This window comes from Nelumbo lutea, chromosome 8, assembly GCF_056320005.1.
Source record: "Nelumbo lutea isolate HS-2025 chromosome 8, American lotus-T2T, whole genome shotgun sequence".
NCBI classification, from domain to species: Eukaryota; Viridiplantae; Streptophyta; class Magnoliopsida; order Proteales; family Nelumbonaceae; genus Nelumbo; species Nelumbo lutea.
In genome coordinates, this window is record NC_142691.1 from 1720745 (window position 1) to 1726744 (window position 6000).

Sequence of the window (6000 nt, forward strand, 5' to 3'; positions counted from 1 at the left end):
CATATTATTGTTTACATATGATAGACACAGAAATCTATAATGAAAATTGTATCACACTAAGACTGTGTTTGGCTTGAAGGAAAAGATAGAGAAAGATAAGAAAATTTTTGATTTCCTTACCAAAAAGGTAATATGGTTTTGAAACACAACACCCTTTTTTTTGAAACTACCAAAAGAACCCTTAAATTTTCTATAATTAATATTTTATTTTATTTTGTTATTTATATACAAAATTAATAACAACAATAGAAACCTCTCATGGAAGAATGAACAAAGCGAAAGATGGATCTCTCGGCCCAACACCAATTGGGCAGATGGAGCAGGTATCTATTATCTCTATATTACTATATATGAAGAGTATGTAGCAGAAGATTTCATACTTGATATTTGAGAGTTTGATTGTGAATTATGATTAATTTTCATTGGTTAGTGTAGTACACCATAGTACAAGGCGTTTTCCTTTAAGTAGAGGGGAAAGAGATTGGATTCTAGACTGGATGAAGGAATGATTCATATCTTGGTTTGCCCGTCAATCAGGAATACAAGGCATTTTGGGAACCCCGCATTCTCGAAATTCCACACCCCTCCACAGTTCTGTCCGTTACATGGGCCCAATCACATGTCGGTTCCAAAATAGGGGTTTCATTGTCATGCTGACGTGGTATATTATAATTGGTCTAATATCCATCAATTCCCCAATTCCCCCGCCACATCTTTCTCTCTCTCACTCTCTGCTTCAGGCCGGTGTTTGACGACATTATTGGTTTTGTTTTTTAAAAATTTAAAATAAAAACTACTATCCCATAATCAAAAAATAATATGATTTTATTGATGTGATAATTGATTACCGAACACCCCTAACTTGCCTAATTGGTTTATAAGGCAGATTGTTTGACCCGAAAAATACATTGACTCAATGATTTAATCCATTGACCCATTTGATCTAAATAATAGTTTTTAATTATTTTTTATTTTTTAATATATAATAAATCGTTCATTCATATTAGAAGGTCGAACCACTGACTGAAAAACTAGTGACCAAAATGCTTTCCATTCCGAATCCTTTTTTAAAACATTGGTATAAGATATATGACTGGTTGCAGTGGAGCCTTTAGTATCAAAGCCCGCTACCCCTGTTGTGCAGTCCCATGAAGCCCAAAAGAAATATATATATATATATTATATATCCTCGTCATGGGGGCCCATCGGAATCCAGTCCAGCCACGTGAAGTTGTTTAATGTGGGGGATTTGCTTTATTATCCAGGTGGGCATGTTACTTCCACGTGTCACGACAAATTATAATGACCGGTGTTTGGGTCCTTATCGTGTCAAGACGCGTACGGAAGGTAGTTTTTCTTTTTGGTTTTTTGTTTTTAATTGGGGGGAAGGTCGAAGGGTCGGGTTGACGTTTCGACACAGTCATAAGTGAATATCCTACTGTCTACAGATCAGTCTGATCTTATTATATTATATTGCTAAATTACCAAAATCAATATAAAGTTGTAAACAACCATTTCTTTAATCTTCATTAAACCTGACTAATCCAACTTACGATGACTCTTCTCTCTCCCTCTCAAAGCAAAAGCAAAAGCAAAAGCAAAAGCAAAAGCAGACGAGGAGAAGGTACAAAATGGATATGATCCACCGCTTAGTGGGCCCGCCGAGATGCGTTTACGTGTATAAGCACAGGTAGAGCGGACGAGTTCTCACCCTCCTCCCTAGAATAATCGCTCTGATTTGGTTCCTGACCTGCAATGCAACTTGACTCTGGTTTCCCCCTTTTTTTTCAAAGCACTGAAATGAAACGATACAATCACCTTATCTATCAGGCGATGAGAGTATTAGACAGTGATAGTTGGCTGATTCACCATTTAACCTAAAACCAGCCGCGTAGTTGATTTTGGGAGACCAAATCAAGTCCGAATGAATTAGAGATAAAATCATACACACCCGACTGAACTATTTATCACACCCATTTTCACTGTGGGCCCATCTTTGACCTAGTTAACACTGGCTCAGCCTGGTGTATAACCAAACCATGGGCCCTGGTTGATGCATCACATTAAGCCATTGTTTTGGTTTACCGAAAAGAAACACAACTGGAAATCGGGTAATTAGTTGGAACTTGGAACTCTCTGACTCTTTATGATCATATTTCCTTCTTGTGATGGAAATAATAAAATATTGTGTGGCTTATTAATTCTATGAGCTCAGAAGGCATCTAGGTTTAATAGCAGTGTGGTTTTCATCTTTCCCCTCTACATTATTGAAATAGTTTGTTTATTTTCTTTGCTTAGTGTACTTCACTAAGCAAAGAGCAAGGTAGATAAATAAACCTTTACAAACCTCTAATGTGGTTTAGCTACAGTTGTAGTTTTAACTACTTATACATGTGATGTAGTTAGAAATAATTCCAAAAGATAATTCCTCTCTCACTCTCATTTTCACTCTCAATCTCAATCTCATTACCATGCCTAGAAGTTTTCCTCGAGATTTATGTCCAGGCCAAACGAAACAGAATGCGTAAAGCAGCAAGAAATAGGTGTAAGAAGGCACTTTAACCAATATAAGTATAGGTTGTTTAGCAAAAATGATGCCATGTGATTTAATCACCTTAAGCAGGATTTAGGGGTCCAAGTTAAAACTTGTAAATGAGGCTTTCCTTAAATGGTTATTCTCTTTTTTGCCAAAAATGAACCGGGTCCTACTAGAAGTTTCTTTTCTTTTCTTTTTAAAATACATTTATGGATACTAGGGCCCTAGAAGATGACAACATCTATTCTCCATAAAAATGGCAGCTTTTCATAGTTGGATTTGCTCGTCTTTCACTGGCTTTAAAGTAATTTTCATACTAATTATTTTTAGCCTTGAACACAACAGAAGAGGGCAGCACTAGAGTGTTAGAGGTTTCAATATAACTTGACATGATGTTATAATCCTTGTCATCCAATCCTTATCTCAATTATATAGGGTCCTTGCATTATTCGTGTTTGGCCATATTATTAAAACCTAAACCATTTTTTATTATGGGTTTGTTTGACAAGTCTTTTCGAAAAGGTTTTTTTGTAGCTCCGACTGTTAAAAGACATTGAGCTTTTGACATAAGATCTGGGTAGTCTGAAGACCATTTGGCAGATGCATGTCTTTTCGTGCATCGTTTCGGGTCTTTTTGCATAAGATTAAAATGCGAAAGACACGAAAAGCTTCATTTGGAACTTTCCAAAATCAACCCAAAATGGGTTTCTTGCATCTTTTTGGTATCCCGTCGTTTGGCAGCTAGATCTTCCGCATTCTAAACAAAAATAGACTGATTTTTTATCTTCCCGACTTGTAAACAATCGAAAGACTGCACGGAAAGACGCACCAAACGGGCCCATGTCAATCCATCTTCTTTTCGGTCTACTCCTATCCTTTCTAGCCCCTTCTAATACATCACACCATGCCATAATGTGCCCCTTTCTCTCAAACATGACAACATGTAAGAAAAACTACCATGCCAAACAAATGGAATGATGAAGGAATTTGGATCTCACACACACCTCATAGCATGTTGCATCCGCACATTCGGAATCGGATTCAAATGGTGAGGATGAGGGATATGCCTTCTAAAATAACTTAACAAATAAATATATCTTAATATTTTTCTGCATGGCAAATTTGGGTCGTATTTGGTATTATTGTTGTTTCTATGTAAAACATTGTAAGAGATATGTATTATCATTTCATACGAGTCTTGGGAGTCACTTCAACTAGAATGATTAAAACTTTACGTCAGGAAACGGAAACAAGAAACATCAAATAAACAACCTCAAATAATAATTGTATGTCAATTTATATTAATCAATCCAAAATGTTTTAGATAAAAATGGCAATGGTATCAAACACAACCAAGGTGAAACCTAGTGGCAAAATTATGATTTTTATTAAAATAAAAAGGATTCTGTGTTGTTATGTTTGTGCCTTGAATTTTTTGTGGCAACCTACTTCATGAACCCGCTTCGAAATAATTTGAGAAAAAATCCTAAGGAAAATTTTCATAGTGGTTTGTGGTGGAAGTGTATTATGGATCCGATCCATATTCAACTTATGGATCCAAACCGAATACAAAAAGTTACGTATTTTCGGAGGTTTTCTCTCTTGTATACTTAGTCATCGTCTTATGAGAGAAGAGAAAGACATTGGGTGTATTTTGGGGTTTAGGGTTTTTTTTTGTGAGAGAGGTTGTGAGCAAGGTTCAAAGTATCGGAAAGGCAAATTTAAGAGACATATCGGGATACGCCTTAGATATGCATGGATACGGACGAAAAATTAAGATATGCATGGAAACACATGGAAATGCTATAAATACTCTAATAAGTCATAAATAAACATCAATATCACTAAATATAAGATATAAATGAGCTATTTATGCATAAAAATAACACATTTTAGTGGTTTTTATGAAAAGTATATTATAATCAATAAACAGGAAGTTGGGAATAGAAACATACTATCTAATTATGGACATAATAGATCAAGTAATTATTTTGCATGCTTTATTCTAATTTTCTAAAAACTAAATAATTATTTATTTTTACTCGAATAATTATTTTGCATGTTTTATTCTAAAAATTAAATTAAAATTAAGAAAAATAAATATATAACAAAAAATTGAATGGATTTATGGACATAATAGATGAAATAATTATTTTGCATATTTTATTCTAAAAATAAAAATAAATAAATATCAATGTTTTAAAACACAGAGTCATTCCAATACCTAGAGGCATGAAGCATAGTTTAGAATGCAAGAGGCATAAACTTCTTTAAGAGGAGGAAGGAGGAAGGAGGAAGGGGGGATTTCATTTTTTTTCTTTATCTTTAATAAAAAAAAATTATATTAAGAAAAATAAAAATGCATAATAGTTGTTAAAAGGGGGGGGGTCTTGTCAAAGCACTCAGCCGAAGGAGTAGGGGGCAAACCACTTTCTTTCCCCTTATCTTTTTTAACATTGACCAAAAATGAAAAAGAAATTTGAAAAAACATATTTAGTTTCACTTATTTTTTCACAACCTTGAAAAACTTGTTGAACCTTGCAAATTTATAAATGTTTTGGCAAATTTTTACAAGATTTGAATATTTAAAAAGGTTAAAAAGCTTTTTGAAGGGTTTGGGAAAGAAAGAGGGCTTTTGAAATGGGTAGAGAAACCCTCTTTCGAAGGGAGTTTTATTTGCGTTTCCACCACAATAAAATTGTATTGTATCGGCTGATACACTACTGCCGATACACTACTGTATTGGTAGCGTATCGGCTGATACAGTGCCAAAACGCACTGATACTCAATGATACGGGTACGATACAGCCTCGATACGATGAATAGATATGGCACATTCAATTTGGTACCATGTACCGTGCCGAAAACTTGCTGGAACGATACGTATCGGCCGATATGGGCCGATACGTGATGAAATTTTGAACATTGGTTGTGAGTGCACAACTCTATTTTTTTCTCCATTGCTGCTTCATAGTGGATTTCTACTCCTCTTTCACCTGTAGACATAGGCTATAAGTCAAACCACGTAAATCTATGTATTCTTTGTGCTTGCTTCTCTTTATCTCTATTTTACTTCTATTTGGGTGCCATTCGATTCTGTTTTTCTTGGACTTTTCCACAAGTACTAGCATCCCCTATGAAATTCTCAGCGACGGAGAACAGAGCTCACAGATTGGGAATGTGAGATGAGAGCATGGCCAATTAGAATTCTAGAGATTTCCCCTCTCCAATCCACAGTTTACCATTTATAAAACCATTCTGTTATATTGTTTTTGCTAGGAAGACGAGGGAATGGCTAGAAACGCCGCTTCATTATTTTTTTTAAACATCAGCATTCCCCCCAATCTCCTCGAAGTTAAATGAAGCTCACATATATAGGAAATGGATCGAAACTGCAATCCCCAATTATAGGAAATGCCACACATTCACGTATTCTCGCCATCGGAAATGAAAGTGGGTATCAT